This window comes from Hermetia illucens, chromosome 3 (genome assembly GCF_905115235.1).
Source record: "Hermetia illucens chromosome 3, iHerIll2.2.curated.20191125, whole genome shotgun sequence".
NCBI lineage: Eukaryota > Metazoa > Arthropoda > Insecta > Diptera > Stratiomyidae > Hermetia > Hermetia illucens.
This window is the reverse complement of record NC_051851.1, coordinates 166933769-166951276: the sequence shown is the minus strand read 5'-3', so window position 1 is coordinate 166951276 and position 17508 is coordinate 166933769. Positions and strand designations below refer to the sequence as shown.

General features: G+C 45.1%; 2 non-coding genes across 2 annotated transcripts; both read right to left on the bottom strand.

Annotated features, from left to right (window-relative positions):
• Window positions 1–1001: 1001 nt before the first annotated feature.
• Window positions 1002–1165, bottom strand: LOC119653277. Its single transcript, XR_005249673.1, has one exon. It is a non-coding gene; the product is annotated as a U1 spliceosomal RNA (small nuclear RNA).
• A 992-nt stretch (window positions 1166–2157) lies between these two features.
• Window positions 2158–2321, bottom strand: LOC119653274. The gene has a single exon (XR_005249671.1). It is a non-coding gene; the product is annotated as a U1 spliceosomal RNA (small nuclear RNA).
• Between the last annotated feature and the right edge of the window lie 15187 nt (window positions 2322–17508).

The following is a 17508-nucleotide window of genomic DNA, read 5'->3' as shown; positions in this document are numbered from 1 at the left end:
GACGCTCCCTTTTATCATCGCAAAAACACGACAAGGTTGCGAGTTGTATTGGACTTAAAATAATTTAATTTTGAGCCCTATTTCCGTAGTTATAAAGGATATCCTCTCGCTCAAATTCCCTCCGTCTAATGGGGGGTATTTTGATATCATCATGATAAAGTTGGGTTTGCCAACCATACTCCCGAACAATAAGAGTGTAAAAAGGATATATAGAAGGAAAAAAATATCCTTTCTTTCCACTTCTCTTAAAGTTACGGCACCTCAAAAAAGGGCTATTTTCGAATCATAACTAAACTGCTAGAGTAATTAATCGCCCCAATGTAGAAGGCAGGCCATCGCCTTACCCTCTTACCCGTCCCGATAACAATACAGATAGATGCAATACCATTTTAGTGGCATGTTACTCATACCGTTGTTGTTTGTTTGAACAAAATTTCACTAAGTGTATGGGAAATGCAATTGTACAACGCAACGTTTCGCATTGCCCCGTTGCGCAATTTGTTTGACAGTGTATAACTCAACGCACAAGTTCGATTTTCCGAACATTTCTGCGTGCCACATTGCGCCCTGGACTTATTATTCATTGCCTCATAGAAGTCCATCAGTTTCACTATAGAAAACAAATAACAGAAATCAGATAAAGAGATTCACAAAAAATACCCAGTTTCCTACCAATGCCATCCCCAATTATTTATAATAAGCAAATTCGACCGCTCTATAAATGCCATTACGACATTATAACTGAAAATCGAACCCAAGGCACAAGGACGCTCATATCTGAATCCAAAAGACGACAATCTACTCTAATCCACAGGAAACAATTTAGATTGAAGTAGCTTTACCAGAGCGACTACTAAAGCGGAAGGAAGAGCGATACTGGCATCACCTTGGCCTAGAAAGGAAGAAACCCACGTGTCTTCTCCATCAAAGCAACGACAGAGATAGAGAGTCTTATAAAACTATCTCTCTCTTCGAACCAACTTTTGTTTAGGACTTTTTATGTCGGGACGGCGCGAACGCCATTCCCGGCTACCAAAAATTGCACACACGAGTTATCCGCATTAGGGATAATCGCGGAGGTCAACTCAACCCAGGTGCAATGGCCAAGCCTCACTCCGGGGGAACCGCCTTAATGATCACGGTAACCCCTGTGCCAGGTAAGTATGCTTTCTCGCCGTCACAGTTTAGCTTATATCCATTCGAAATCACGACAAGAGTATGAATTATATCCACACGAAAAATCCTAGGGCAAAGCGGTTGGTGTTATGGCATCCTTTTTCCTAAATGGAGAATGTAGCTAAGATAAATTCATTGTAATATGAAGATCTAGAAAATTTCGTTTTGATTAAGATTTTTCGTAAAACTTAACTTAAAACTTAAATTTGTTTCCTGGCTGTCTATTGCATGCATCTTTCTGGCAAACAGGTACATCGATTAAAAAAAAGATATAGGAACTATGAACTACAAATGTATCCGTGTTGGATAGTGAGACAGGACTTAGTTCTGCAAATTACCTAACAGAAAAACATGAAATCCAAGCCTCAAAATACTCCCCATTCCGATATCTTTCAATAAAATTTAATAATAATATACCGGCTAAGCTTTGGACGGATTTACTTTCGATATAATTCACACTCATGGTGTGTTTTGCGAATTATAAAAAGGAGCGTATTACACCCGCGAACCGCTTCGGTTGTGCTATTCCCAGGGAAAAGGTAAGGAAGGGTGTGACGAGTTGCCTCTGTCCTGGTACGAAACTGTAAACCTTCTTCCGCTCCATTATTTTTTATGTATTGACCGGGAAATACTACTGCAGGTGCATAAATAACAACATATATATATTACTGAAATTTCGAAATAGCTACTTTTCTCTATTACTTGTAATATAATCATCAACTAAAAATCAAGATTCGAACCCAAGGCAACAAGCCTTTCTGTGAAACTCCTAAAAATGTAAATTCCACCATTTTACTTCTGCAAAAAGTATAACTGTGATGCCCGTATTATGATAAACCTGGAAAACAGTTTCTAAAAGCTAACGACCATTGCGGCTTCAACAGAGAGATGATAAGTCTCTCCCCGAAAGCAACGACAGAGATACGAGTTTTATAAAACTCCTCACTCTCTTAGAACTAATTTTTGTTTAGGATTAATTATGTCGGGACGGCGCGAACGCCATTCCCGGCTACCAAAAATTGCACGCACGAGTTATCCGCATTAGGGATAATCGCGGAGGTCAACTCGACCCAAGTGCAATGGCCAAGCCTCGCTCCGGGGGAACCGCCTTAATGATCACGGTAACCCCTGCGCCAGGTAAGTATGCTTTCTCGCCGTCACCAGTCCGCTTTTAAACACACCAAAACACGACATGGGTATGAATTATATTCACTGAAAATTTGCCATACATTGCTGTGCTTAATTCGAGATAGATTTTGCGTGCTTGCGTTTCTATTTTTAAACCTACGTTTCCCTGAGTTGCCTCGACATCATGAAGGAATTCGATGAGGCATAGCAGCTTATCTAAGTTCAAATTAGGTATACAAACCAAGCATATGCAAAAGTAATGTTAGAAACTAGATTTGAAGAAAAATATAAGCACAACAGGCAATTCCATCCCACATAAAGATTAGAGATAAAAGCTTAGTTTCTGCTTTCTTCGGCAAATATGTTTCATGTTCGATAAAATTGCTCATATTTCATTGCGAATTTAGTATTATGGTTGTAAAATCAAATGCACAAAGTAAACTATTCTAGATGGAAAAATATAGAATTTAAAGACGCAGATTAGGGGCTGAAATTAGTACGATTTATAGTGAGGAAGGCTGTAGTCAAAACAAATTCCAAATTTCTGTCACGTTCATCACAACCTGTAATAAATCTTTATTTCATTTTTTTATTAAATCTCAAGATTTAAAACGGATCCGAAACATGAAAAAAAAATCAAGACATATTATAAAAAAATAAAACTTCTCCAGCGCCATGAATCGAACCGAACGCTTCATGCTTACAAGGTGGAACACTCTGCGGTCCATCCAAGGGAGAATATACAAAACTCGTTTCGAAATTTCATCTGCTTCGAGTTTGAGATACAAACGATTCACTCGGATACAACACGAATGATAAAAAAAATCCCAACCCAAAGCAAAACGAGAGGAAAAAAAGTTCTAGGATTTCTCGCCGCCTTTCCTTTCCATCTACTAAAATAAAACGATCACAGATATTAGTACTAAATTTTAAGTTTTGAATAAAATAATTCAGTCAGGTAGCAACTAGGGAAAAATCGATTAATTTCAGGTATACACTCCAAACCATCTAAACAAGCTTCGAAAAACAGTAGTTGGCCTATGTAGCCGCTACATGGAAGCCGCGGAATAAATCCATGAAATAAATCTAATGAGAAATAACCAATGATTACGACCGTCGCATTGATTTTGGTGTCTTCTACCTTTTTGATAATTGATTCATCCATTTCAAAACCTGAACAAAGATGTATCTTCAGCTTGCCTGCACGTTTTGATTATACAAAAGATTTCTATAGATAACACATTTATTCCGGTCGACATTACGTCGTTAGAACTAAATTTATAATAACTTCCTTTTCCTTTATCTTTCAATATTTATTTGCCGTTGTTAAGAAGCGAAAAAAAAACTTATTTGAAGGGAAAAAATAATTTGTTGGCGCAGAGCCTGGAGCTGCGTGGCCAGTAGGGTGCTTGGTCTTTAATATGTGAACTCTGAATACCTTAGGTACCTTCAGTTTCAAATAAGACTCTTACCCTGGTGGCCGGGCCAGTCAGGGGGGGACATTCTTCGGTCCAAGACATGGCCTCAATTTTAAAAATACAAAAAATAACGATAGAAGACGGGATGATGTCAAGTGCATCAACAAAAGGCGAGCTGCTGGCATTCAGCCAGGAGACAAAAGCAGTACACTCGATGCCAGCCGTAGCACCGCTGTGCTGAACCTCCCGGCGGCAGACGAATTAGTAGCTTCCAGCCTGGAATCCACTATCATCAAACTGGGTGTAGCAAGTACCAGTACTCCTAACGCGAAGCCCTCGACGCCGGGGATCCCTCGAAAGTGAAAGCCGACAAGAACGTCGATCACCGGAAACCGACTAAGAAGTGAAGATCCACTGGTGTCCTGCTCAAGAGCCAGTACCAGAAGGCCATGCATATTCCCAGCAAGATTGCTAAGAATAAGGAGGCTAGTACTGTCGACGAGCGGGAAGAAAAAGACCTCTAAATATCAGACGATTGTTGAGGAATACAATAGCAAACGCCTGGCAGACGAGCAAAAGGCGAAGCCCATCGCTCTGAAACACAATCGATATCAAGACGAGGAAGAGGAATATTTACAAACGGAGCAGAGTGGGCAAGAGCTCAGACGCTAAACAATATCCGAATAAAAGTGCCCAGCAACAGTCAGCCGACGGGCCACGAACTGCGAAACCCTTCAGCGACGTGGCCAAGAGCTACTTACGTGTGGCACTGGCGGATGGTAATTCTGCTAGTACAAACTAGCAACAAAGGTGTGGACCAGTGTTGAGGCCAGGTTGCCGGTGATGATCTTTGAGCATCTCCTGGACACGGACACGGAATTCGTCCCCTGCTTTGATTCCTCTCAGATGGTCCGTGGGTTCCACGTTATAGCCTGCGAGAACTAATTCTCTAGGGACTTTCTCGATTCGTGTGTCGCTCGCATCTGGTTGCCGAAGATCCGCATGCATAAGCACAAGCTTATCCAATTCCTGCGCATTCAAAATCCCAGGAATCCCATGGACGACTGGGTTGTTATTAAGGAGGAGGAACTCCAGACAAATAGCCAAACTTTTCTTCTCGGTATAAACGAAGAGTTCTTGGAGGCACTGGAAAAGGTCGACTATAAAGTGCTGAGGGTAACGCAGATCACTCTGTAGCACTCGAAGTGCTCCTCGGCTAGTCTGGTTGCCTTCCTCCTAGAGGAAGAAATCGACATCGCACTAATACAAGAGCCCTGGTTCGTAGGCGACCGAACCATCCAAAGCAAATATTTTCATTTATTCCACAGCACAGGCAGAGCATGTATTCTCCCGAGGAAGAGTCTGCACGCTTTTCTCTGTCCGGACCTGAGTTTCAGCGGCTTAGTCGTGGTCAGGCTGGAGCAGGCGGGGGCAGTGAACGCGTATATTTCCTCAGCTTACATGGCCCACGCCCGATCAGCTCCGCTAGAAGAACTATAATATCTGACGAATACGATAGCAACAAAGAAGACCAACCTGTTGATAAGCTGTGACGCCAATGCAAGGCATACGCTTTAAGGCAGCTCGGAAATTAATGAGAGAGGTAAGTCATTCCTATCGATGTGTACACCAGTACACCAACCTTTCATTTCCTCAGCTCGGAGAACTGTGACGGTTGAGAGGAGGTCCTTAATATCACCCTAATAACCGACAATAGGATTATTAAAGTAAATGACTGGACAGTGTCTGACCAGAGATCCTTCTCAGATTACAGTTGGACACTTTTCCGCAGAGGTCTCTAAACCCTTCAGAGACCCCAGGAGGATCGACTGGAGGAAGTTTGGTCAAGTAATTAAGAACAATCTCACCGGTGCGCAAATTGGTAACATTGGCACGACAAACGAATTGGAGTCAAAGGTCGAGGCTCTGGAAAAGGCATTCAATACCGCCTTTAAAATCCCGTACCCTACTAAGTAAGGCAAAAAGACACTGCCATCGTGGTCGAATGAATATCTGTCCAGCCTCAGGAAGCTATCCAGAGAAATCTGCTACAGGCATAAATACTGGCAGCCATACAAGGACTGCCTGAAGAAGTACTAGTCGACCATCAGGACCACCAAGAGGCGGTCTTGGTTGGACTATTGTCAGAACATCGAAAGCACCAGTGAATCCACGAGGCTCAGTAGGATTCTGTCCAAGGAACATAAGAGTCCATCCTTTCTTAAAAAGTCGGAAGGCTCCTGGACGGAATCTTCTAGTGAACCCTTGGAACTCCTGGTACAAACGCACTTTCCTGCCAGTGAAGAGGACTGTGAGTCAGAATCTTGCTTGGAGGGGTTGCGGCCACCCCAGCTGTGTGAGACTATCAAACCGGTAATTACCGAGGATAAGATCGGCTGGGATATAAACAGCTTCTCCGCATATAAATCTGCAGGCCCAGATGGCATACTGCCAGTCATGCTACAGAAGCAGAAAAGGGTTGTGCCATAGCTTGTTGAGATTTACCGGAGCTGCATCTCTTTAGGATACGTACCACATTCCTGGAGACATGCACGAATGGCTTTCATACCGAAAGCGGGCAGGCGCGGTCATGAATCCGCGAAGGATTTTCGACCAATCAGCCTGACCTCTTTCGTACTGAAGACCCTAGAGTGCGTCCTGAACATTCACTTAAGGACGATTATGGAGAGAACACCCTTCTCTAAATCCCAGCATGCCCTCAAAGGAAAATCTGCGGAAATCGCCCTACACGAGATAATTGGCACAGTTGACCGCTCACTGCAGTACAAGCAGTATACTCCAGCTGCTTTCCTGGATATAGAGGGAGCTTTTAACAACGTTAGTACCAACGCTATCAAGGAAGCCTTGACCAGAATTAGATTGGAGGAGAATCTTACGCATTGAATTATATCCATGCTAAGTACCAGGATAATCCAGTCGGATCTGGGAGGCAACCACTTGACAGAAGTACGCCCCAGGATGGCGCCATATCTCCGATGCTCTGGTTAATAATAATGGGCGGAATTTTACGAACATGGACAGCAGTGGGGTGAAGGTGGTGGTGTATGCCGTCGACTTGGTGATATTAATATCAGGGATTTTCCGTCCATTACGAGCGACATCATTGAAGGAGCGTTGCGAAGGTGTGCCTGTGGGGCGCAAGATGCCAACTCAGCATAAACCCAACCAAAAACGGAACTCATGTTATTCACCACCAAGACGAGGATACCTCAATTCCACCTACCACGGCTGAATGAACAAAGTATCTGGGTGTAATCTTCGATCGAAGGCTAAATTGAAGATTGAACATAGAACTGAGGATTAAGAGGGCCTGTGTAGCCTTCTACGCATGCAAGAGAACCTTTGCAAAGAAATGGGGTTTACGGCCGAGGATGGTTCTCTGGATGTACACCGCTGCAATGCGTCCGATCCTAACGTACTGCTCTATGGTATGGTGGCTTTGAGCAAAAACTACAATAGGAGGAAGCTTAATAGGATTCAAAGAACCGCGTGTGCAGGTGCTACTGGGGCTCCACAGTCCTGCCCGGCAAATGCTCTCAATGTACTCCCCCTAGACCTCCACATTAAATACATTGCAGCGTGCAGGGCCGCAGACTACGTGAGTCTGGATGCTGGGCAGCGAAGTCCTACGGCCACAGCAACATCCTGGATGGAGTACCTTGGGAAATCTGGACATTTCGCGCGGACTATATCACACGCAAGCTGAACTTCACAAGAAACTTTGCTGTAGACGTTCCAACCTGGGCAAAGTGAAAGACCGGCGATGTGTTGCAAGGTTATGACTCAGTATTCTTTACCGATGGATCAAAGATGGCCTGTGGAATCGCCACGGGGGTTTTCTCGAATACACCCTGTGTCCCAAGTCGTATGGGCTCCCAGGTTTCGTATGTATTCCAAGCGGAAGTACTGGCGTTATTAGAAGTCTGTCGATGGCTGGAGCGAGATTCGAGCCCCAAGCGTAACTAGTCATTCTGACCGACAGTCAAGCAGCCATCAAGGTCTTGCACTCAGTGACGACAGCTTCCAGGCTGGTGGGGCAGTGCAAAGACGCGCCGTCTGGGCGGCACGTTCAAGGTCACCCTCCTCTAGGTACCCGGGCATATCAACATAGAGGGGAATGAGTAGGCTGACGGATTGGCCAGGCGAGGTTCTGCTCTTGGCAGCCCTTCCGTGAATACAGTCGGTGTTTCGCTGGCACCTGTCAGGGGCGGAGTCTACTCGCACAACCTAGCAGACACGGGCCTTAGGTGGCGGAGGCTTACGAACTGTGCCAAGTCAAGAAGAATTTAGCCCGCTTGTAACATGGCCCGATCACGAGAGCTCCTGTGCCAGACGCGTGCAAATGCTTTCAAAATTACGGCGGTCTGCACGGGGCACTGGCTCATAGGGGATCATGTCGCCAGGCTCGGCATTCCCTACAATACGCATTGCCGAAGTTGCGGAGAACGAAGATAAACCTTGATGCACTTTCTCTGCGATTGTCCAACTCTAGCTAGAGTCAGACTACGGACACTGGGCAAACCATTCTTTGGGGACCTCAGAGAGATTTCTGGCTACAGAGTGGGAGAGCTGCTTTCTTTCGTGAATGCTACTGAAGATCCGAGACGACTAGAGTCTGCCTCCCTGTTTTCATAACAGTCAGGGTCTTACGAATTTGTGGCATTAAAACTGCGCACCACAGCGCTAATTGGGTCCTCGACCACTGGTACCTACCTACCTACCTAAGGATGACATTAGATTTTCGTTCAATAATTTGTTCTCTGATGTATACACGTTACGGAAATAATAGATACACATAATAGAAACACCTAGGTGATAGTTTAGCCGGCAGTAACCAGTGAAAATTCCCACTATTATTCAGTGCGGCCCGTGTAAAGACGTCCCTGCTCCCTTCTTGGCTAATACGTCCGCTGCCTCGTTGCCTTCTAATTCAATATGGCCTGGAACCCAAAGTATCCAGACCTTGTTGCACGAGCCGAGTGTATTCAGTCTCTCAAGACATTCCCACACCAGTTTTAGAGTTCACCTGGTTGGACTTAAGTGCCTTGATCGCTGCTTGGCTATCGGTGAAAATAGCTATATTGATACACAAGCCAACTTTTGAAGCTTATGTAAATCCCTGGCTTGCCTGCTGAATTCAGCTCTATCTGCCCAGACTACCGCCCCATACGTAATCTTTAGCCTTACTATTGCAATGTATATTCAAAGTAGAATCTTCGTGGTGCAACCCCATTTTTTCCTGCTATGGACCTACAAGTCATTAGAGCCCATGTAACTTTCCGACATGCATCTTTCAGAGTATTTTTTTGTCCAGGGTAATTCCCAGATATTTGACCTCTATTTCTCATTTCCTTATGGCTCTCAGATGATGCAGCTGACGTTTCCTAGTGGATGGTACTATGATGGTTTTGGCTAGATTGATCCGCAGTCCCACCTTCCTCCGCCTGTCCCGCGCTGTGGACAACCTTGAGTAGCATTCATAACAATAGAATTTGTACCTGTTAGTACTTCTATTTGCCCGCTTTCTAGCATTTTGCCCATCCAGAATGCCAGGGTGTTTCCCAATCCTTTGCGGCTCAGGGCATCTTGCATCTCTGAGTGCGATGTGTTGTCGAATGCTCCTTCGATATCCAAAAACGCACAGAGTGCTATTTCTTTTGTTTCTATGGCATCCCGTAGTACCTCTGTCAGCAGTTTCAGTTGACCGTCCTGCCCGGTAAGCGTGTTAACAGTGATGTAGGGGATTACGCTTTAGAACGTTAGTTCTAATATAGTTGTCTATGACCTCCACCCTTTTTGAGTATGAACAATGGTAGGCAAATTGGTCACCGGGTAATTTCAGTGGTTTAAAAGTGTCCACTGCCCACCTTAACCTAGCTTCTTGTTTAGGATGTACACGAGAATTTTATGGGCTTTTTTATCACTGGTGAACATTTTTGATAAATGCTCACACACAAAAATATCTCAAATTCCTTTCATGTCCAGAGTTGAACTAATAATGTTGCGTCCTGCAGGTACGTGAGGGTGCATTCAATTCAACTCTTCCGGCATAACCGACAACCCTAACTGTAGGTGAATGATGGGTTTAAAGAGGAAGAAAAATGTTCACGGGTTTGAAAATGTAAACTGAAGGAAGCGTGGCTATAACAGTTTGTCTTGATCGTTATGTAAAGTAGCTCACCCTTTTCTTTCCTGTTAGTGCCCTGCAAATGTGCAATTTCCATAAGATTTAGGCCAAACAATTCATTCGCAAGACTGCAAATTCCTACGTCGCTTTGTATATCTATTCAATTGCTTCCTCGAGAATATCAGCATCGACGTTAGGAAAAGGATACTGTCTACATATCTATAAATTGGTTAGTAATCAAGATTGTTAACTTCGCGTACAGATAGTCAACTTCAAACTCGGGAGAGCGGATATCACGAAAGTATTCTTTCTTTCGAGATTGGTTATGGTTATATGGGAATCCCGAGGACGATTAAGGTCCTTTTCTCAAGAATTCATAGGCCACTGTCAAAGTCATTATGTGAAGTCAGCACTATTGAAGGGAAAAACTCGTTTCGAAGATGCAAACGTATATTCTCGTCTGAACAATATCCGCACTATGCCATGGAGAGATAACGCACACGTGCTCTGGTTACAAACCTAGAATTGTTTATTTATTCGCGTTTCGTCGGCATTGATTCCAATAAGACACACTTCTCCCATTTGGAAGGCATAGCGAACATACTTTGAAGTATCTTATTGACTTTCGCGTATCTTAATCTTGGGGTTGAATATCAAAATTCTGAAAAATGAACAAATAAACGACGCCACCGAACAACCGATCAGCAAAAAAAAAATTGATAGCAAAAACTGCGAGGATCCCTGTAACGCACAGTCATGAATCAGAGGCGAACAGTTGGGAGTCAAGAATGAAAGCGTAAACAGACGGAGAACTGGAATTGAAAGTGAAAATCTTGACTTACTGAGGAGCCGCGAAGTTAGCGGATTCGAGGGTGAATAGCAAAATTGGCTGTTTGGGTCTAGTTCGTCTTTGGGTTCGCTCGTTTAACTAGTGTTCTCGATTGTTTTGCATGCATTTAAGAGACCTTGAATTGTTCGACATATTCGGATCCTGGAACTTCAGGCTTTTGCACCGGAAGCCAAGGGGTTCTACGCACAGCCCCTTCAAAAGCTGAGAAATTCATCACTCATAGGCCACGGTCCAAAACATAATTTATAAGTAATTAAGCATTCCCATCTCGTAGCAATTCGTATCCAAAATCATCATCTCATCCAATTCAGAACTGAATGCTCCAACACAACTGGCAGCGCAACCGCGCCATGTGGAGACCATCACCGACTTGGGGACGGAACTGCACCCCCGCACCCCTGAGCTTGCAAGCGCGCAAAACGCCGGCTGCTGGCGTCTGTAGGTTATCTCCACTTCGCTCAAAACATTTTAATTGATTTTACACATAAATCCGGCAATTGTAGCGTGGACACTCCAACATTTCAGATGCAATCTCACCGCTCCAGACGGAATTTAGTTTCTCCATGAAATAAGGCGGAATGCAAGATCTCCACGTACCTGTTGACGGTTTTTCCTTATTTTCGAGAGAAAGCACGAAATGTTCCTTTGATCGGCGTTGAAAATACGTTGATTACCTTTCACCGCCGCGAACTTGATAGGAAAACTTGGAAGTCACAGTTTAGTTACGAATAAATACGGGAAAAACTCAACTCGACACAGCACAACGATCATTCGGTCCGTTGCCAAGATGGAATCAGATTACAAAAATGCTTGTTTCGTTCTCGTTTACCGTTTCTTTGTTTCTTTTATTTACTTCTGGGTTTTGTCGGCTACTATCGAAACTGCATTGCCGCCCAATGGGGGGAATGTCTATGATAGACGGGAAATTTAATGGTTGGCATCTTAAGCTTTTGCAATCCGCCTCTAGTCGACAATAGATGGTACGGAAATGGTACTAATGCAAATTTCGTATCAATGACGTCATAATATTTCGCGTTAAAGTTAAATAGTTTATTACTTGATTAAGGTGGATTTTTCGCAGCATCCGCTACAGTAAGATATTCTGGAAGGAAAAGTGTCCACTTGTTTTTAGTTGATCATAGCATTTATTAATAATTAACGGAATTTTCAACCATGCTTCCGCCACGGCAAAACGGGAATTCCCCGAATATAGCCGTTACCAAAAGTACAAATTTATAGTCTCGAATCGGCCAGGCTGCCTGGTCTGATCAGGTTAACGTTGCATAACTCGGCAAGTCCTCACACGACCTCCTCGTGGTGGCCGCTGGAAACCGTCTTCGGACGGGCCAAGAGTGTGTAGGGCCGGGTTGGGAGTAGGGACATCCTACTGACGAGGATCTGCTTGTTTGCTGGTCATGTGCTAGGGGCAAGTAGATCTGGCAGGGAGATGGACCGGAGCAACGGCCCGGAGATCGTCCTCCCTGCACTGGAGAAGACGCTAATAGGACCCCAATCCAAGGTGGAACAGCATGCACCAAGGGCTTGGCCGTTGCCAATGGGGAGCTTGGTATTTAGTAGTAGTACAAAAGGCCATGTATATTCTCAACAAGATTGCTAAGATTAAGGAGCCCGGTACTGTCGTTTTTGAGGAATACAATAGCAAACGCCTGGGAGACGAGCAGAAGGCGAAGCCCATCGCGCTGAAACCCAATCGACCTCAAGACGAGGTCGAGCAAGATCACAAGCGAAGCAAAGTGGGCAAAAGCTCAGACGCTAAGCAACATCTGAAGAAAAGTACACAGCCAGGTTTCCCATGGACGACTGAGTTGTTATCAAGGAGGAAGAACCTCAGACAATCAGCCCACCTTTTCTACTCCGTATAAACGAAGAGTGCCTGGAGGCATTGGAAAAGGTCAACTATAAAGTGCGGTTCGGGGTCAGGAACGCAAAAGTAAAGTGTTGCGACGACGACCTAGATTCAATCGACACCGAAAACGAGCTGTTGGAGGAGATGACGACGGCGACTGACGAACCCCCAACGCAAGGAGATCATGCTTAGGGCAACGCAGGAGGAAGACATCGACATCGCACTAATACAGGAGCCCTCGGTCAGAGGCGACCGAACCATCAAAGGGCTCCAAGACAAATATTTTAATTTATTCCAAGGACAGGAGACGCTGATCAGGGCCTAGAGACCTAGAGCATATATTCTCGCTAGGAAGGGTCTGCACACTTTTCTGTGTCCGGACCTGAGTTCCAGCGACTTAATCGTGGTCAAGCTAGAGCAGGAGGGCAGAGAACGTGTATATTGTCCCGGCTTACATGGCTCATGACCGATCAGCTTCATTAGAAGAACTACAATATCTGACAAAAGCGTAGCAACAAAGAAGGCCAACCTGTTGATAGGCTGCGACGCAAATGCAAGACATACGCTTTGGGACAGCTCAGAAATAAATGAGAGAGGTGAGTCATACTTTGATTTTATTATTACTTCAAACCTATCTGTGTGTAACAGGGGCAATACCCCAACCTTCCATTTCCCCAGCTCGGAGAACTGTGACGGTTGGAAGGAGGTCCTTGGTATCACCCTCATAACCGACAATGGGATTTTTAGGGTGGAGGGCTGGACAGTGTCTGACCAGAGATCCTTCTCAGATCACAGTTGGATACTTTACAGTTCATATCTCGCCACAGAGGTCTCCAAACTCTTTAGAGACCCCAAGAGGATCGACTGGAGAAAGTTTGGTCAAGTAATTAACAACAAACTCTGCGGTGCGAAAATTGGCAAGATTGGCATGACAGACTAACGAGAGTCAAAGGTCGGGGCTCTGGAAAAGGCATTCGATACCGCCTAAGTACAGCAAAAAAACACTGCCACCGTGAAAGAATGTACATCCTTCCAGCCCCAGGAAGTTGACCAGAGAAATCTTCCACACTAGCTACAGGCAGAAATATTGGCAGCCATACAAGGACCGCCTGAAGAAGTACAAGTCGGCCATCAGGACCGTCAAGAGGCGGTCTTGGTTGGACTATTGTCAGAACATCGAAAACACCAGTGAATCCGCAAGGCTCAGTAAGATTCTGTCCAAGGAACATAAAAGCCCATCTTTTCTTAAAAACTCGAAAGGCTCCTAAACGGAATCTTCTGGTGAAACCTTGAAGCTGCTGGTTCAAATGCACTTTCCCGCCAACGACAAGAACTGTGAGTCAGAACCTTACTTGGAGGATTTGCAGCCACCCCAGCTGTGCGAGACTATCAAATCGGTAATTACCGAGGATAAGATCGGTTTCCAGGAGAAGAGTCGCTCCGAAGGCGGTTTACCCGGAGGTGGTTTGCCCGAAGGCTGTTTGCTGTCTGTGGACAGGTGCTTACCCATGGGCAAGACTTTAATCTCAGCAGGTGATGCCGATTGGGGTCTGGGGTCAGGAGTGCTGACAAGAGGGGCCTGCTTCGGCTCGTCCGTTAAGGACTGGGTCCCAATCAGATAGGTTCCCACCTGAGTAAGTGAGTCTAGACTCAGGTTCTTCATCGATGAACTTAGGGTTGTCTCTTCACTCGGGGTTGGATTGTCACGATCGAGGTTTAATATATTTGTTTGTTTAACAGGTTTTTGCTTTTGTTCTTTTTTGTTTTTTTCATAATTGGCTGCCATAGTCTCAGTTTTATTGGGAAAAGTAGGTCAATCTCGGCGGAGGCCCTTTTTGCCGAGACAAGGCTAGTTGAAACTGGGGGTTGCCTGTACCTAGAGTTCACCGTTTACGGCCACATATTAACCCCTGTGACCATTCAGCCCTCGGCACGGTAGTCGCACCTTGGCTTGGGGTTTTGATTACAGCTTGGCTTCAGGTGTTACCTCCTGTTTCCTGGAGGATCTTCCTTACTTAATCGTCGAGGGAAAGCAAAGAGACTAACTCAAGGGGAGGTGCTTATTAGAAGTATTCGCCCAGTTAGATGCAGTTCTGGCCAACGAAGGCGATGTAAACACTTATCGGAAAGGGGGATCTGGTTCAATTGTAGATCTGAGTTTTGCCAGCCCTGTGCTAACACATGACATATCCTGGCAAGTTAGTGAGGACTTTACGTACAGCACCCACCAGGCAATCACCTTTGAACTAAGGACGGAACCACAAGGCAGGAGACCCGCATCCCGGATGCCGAAATCCAAAACAAGACCAGGATGACCTGAAAAAACGATGGATGAGCAAACATTCATGGAAGTGTGGCTAGACCTGCCTAGCAAAACAGGCACCTTCAGGGATAGAGCTCCCCATGTTACACAAAGCATCTCCAAAGCATGTGACGCGTCGATACCTAGGAGATGCTTATTCCTCAACAAAAGACCCAATTATTGGTGGAATAGTAAACTTACCAGCCTTCGACCGATTTGCCACAAAGCCAGACGAACGGCTCAGAAGGCAATAGGTAGGGTCGATCAAGGGCAAAAGGAGCATGCCTATAGGGAAGTCCGGAAGAACTTCAAGCTCGCCATCCAGCGGAGTAAGAGAGAATGATTTAAAGAGCTCTGTTTGGAAGCGGACATAAATCCGTGGGGTAGCGCCTATAAAATCATGACAGGACGATTCAAAAGTCGATCATCTCCACAGATCACGTGCCCTATTCTCTTATTGAAAATAATCCAGGGGTTATTTTTCCAGCAAAAGGGGGTACTGACACCTTCCAGCGACCCCTGAACCTGACGCCGATTCCACCAGGGACGAGCTGCTGGAGATCTGTAGCGGAATGCCTATGCTGTCGCCTGACGGCAAAGCCCCGGAACGGCATGCCGAATAAGGCTCTCAAACTTGCCGCTAAATGTAGACCAGATATGTTCGCAGAGCTATTCAAAACGTGCATGTCCGAGGGTATCTTTCCTGTACCATGAAAGCGGCAGGAGCTGGTACTGCTGCCTAAGGCTGGCAAACCGTCAAGGGAACCGTCCTCCAATAGACCCATATGTCTTCTTGACACTATGGGGAAAATGTTGGAGCGGGTTACTTATAATAGATTACTCCCAGTCGTAGAGAGCCAAGTTTCGTAAAGCCAGATCAACCATTGATGCCATCAAAATGGTTACGGGATGAAAATGCAATTCACGGAAGGGGTTGTACCAGCAAATATTGTGTGGTGGTGACTTTGGATGTGAGAAATACATTCAACTCGGCCAATTGGAATCGAATATGGAAATCCCTAGCGAAAGATGGTATTCCCACCTATCTCGTTGCAATCATCGATAGTTATTTAAAGGAAAGGAGGCTCTGGTATGACACTGATGACGGTCCCCAGAAGTACGTCGTTTCCGCGGGCGTCCCACATAGGTTCCGTATTGGGCCCGCTACTGTGGAACATCATGCACAACCATGTACTTAACCTTCCCCTTTCGGACGAAGCCACGGTGGTTTGTTACGCTGACGATATAACGCTGGTTGTTGTCGCAAAGCGTCTCGAAGATGCTGAGTTATACTCAGACGAAGCATTTAGTGCTGTTAAAAGTTGGCTAGAGAGCTCTGGTTTGACATTTGCGGAGGAAAAAAACGGAAGCGTTTCTCATCACTAAGCGCCGGAAGAGAAATTTCGCCTGGATTAGAATCGAAAATCATATCATCACTTCCAAGCCGACCATCAAATACTTGGGAGTGGTAATAGCCAGGAAGACCAGTTATAGGCAACAAAAACAGTATGTTTGTGACAAATCGTTGCAAGGATGATGCCAAACGTGGGAGGGCCACGGCATACCTCTAGGTTGCTTATAGCCAGGGTGGTTATCTCAATCATGCTCTATGTGACCCCAGTTTGGAGGGAGACGTTGTCGATGTCAGTTGATGCTGATTGCAGTCTACAGAAGAACAGCCCTAAGGGTATGCTCTACCTGTCTCAGATGATAGAGCATTCGTCATCTCGAGAATGTTTCCGATTAACATCTTGGCAGATGAGATGACGAACATATACAATGCGAAGCTAATCTTTCCCAAATCGCAGACGAAGAACGTTGAGAGGGAGAGATCCATAAATAGATGGCAAGAGCGGTGGGAACGCTCGTGAAAGGGTCGGTGGACTCACAGACTCATCCCTGTCATCAAGGAGTGGTTGGAGAAACGACACAGTGAGATTAATTATAATCTCACCCAGTTTCTCACGGGGCACGGAAGATATCGCCAATACCTGCTCAGGTTTAAACTGGAGATATCTCCCGACTGTCCAAATTGCGATGAAATTCCAGAGGTCCCAGAGCATGTATTCTTCCACTGCCCGCGATTTGTGGAAGAAAGGAGGAATCTAGAAGAGACTCTAGGAGAGGTGCTGGCACCAGAAAATGGGGTGCCGAAAATGGTAGTACAACGAGAGAATTGGAATGCGGTGAACTCCATGATCGCATCTATCTAAAATAAACTGCGAAAGGAAGAGAAGAGGAGAAAAGCGCGGCCACGTACGCCGCGTATAGAAGAAAGGTGACTAAGCTAGAGTGAGCTGACTCCGCCCCATGATGTAAGGAGGGAGTCGGGGGTGGTTTTAGTGAGTAAAAATCCCGCACACTGGTGGGGCTAGATCAGTGTCTTTTGAGGATTTCCACCTCCTCAACAAAAAAAATGTATCTACTGACTTTCATGCATAGTACGAATATATTTATCCAATCTTTTAATAATATCTGAATACATGTTCCCATGAGTAAATTATATTAATTTTGCAAGTTCATGATAAAATCTTTTCTCTTGAAATCCCAATGAATGATAAGAACAAGTATTCAGTGGCGAAATTAACTTTTTTCCTGTTTCTGAGATAACGAATGTTA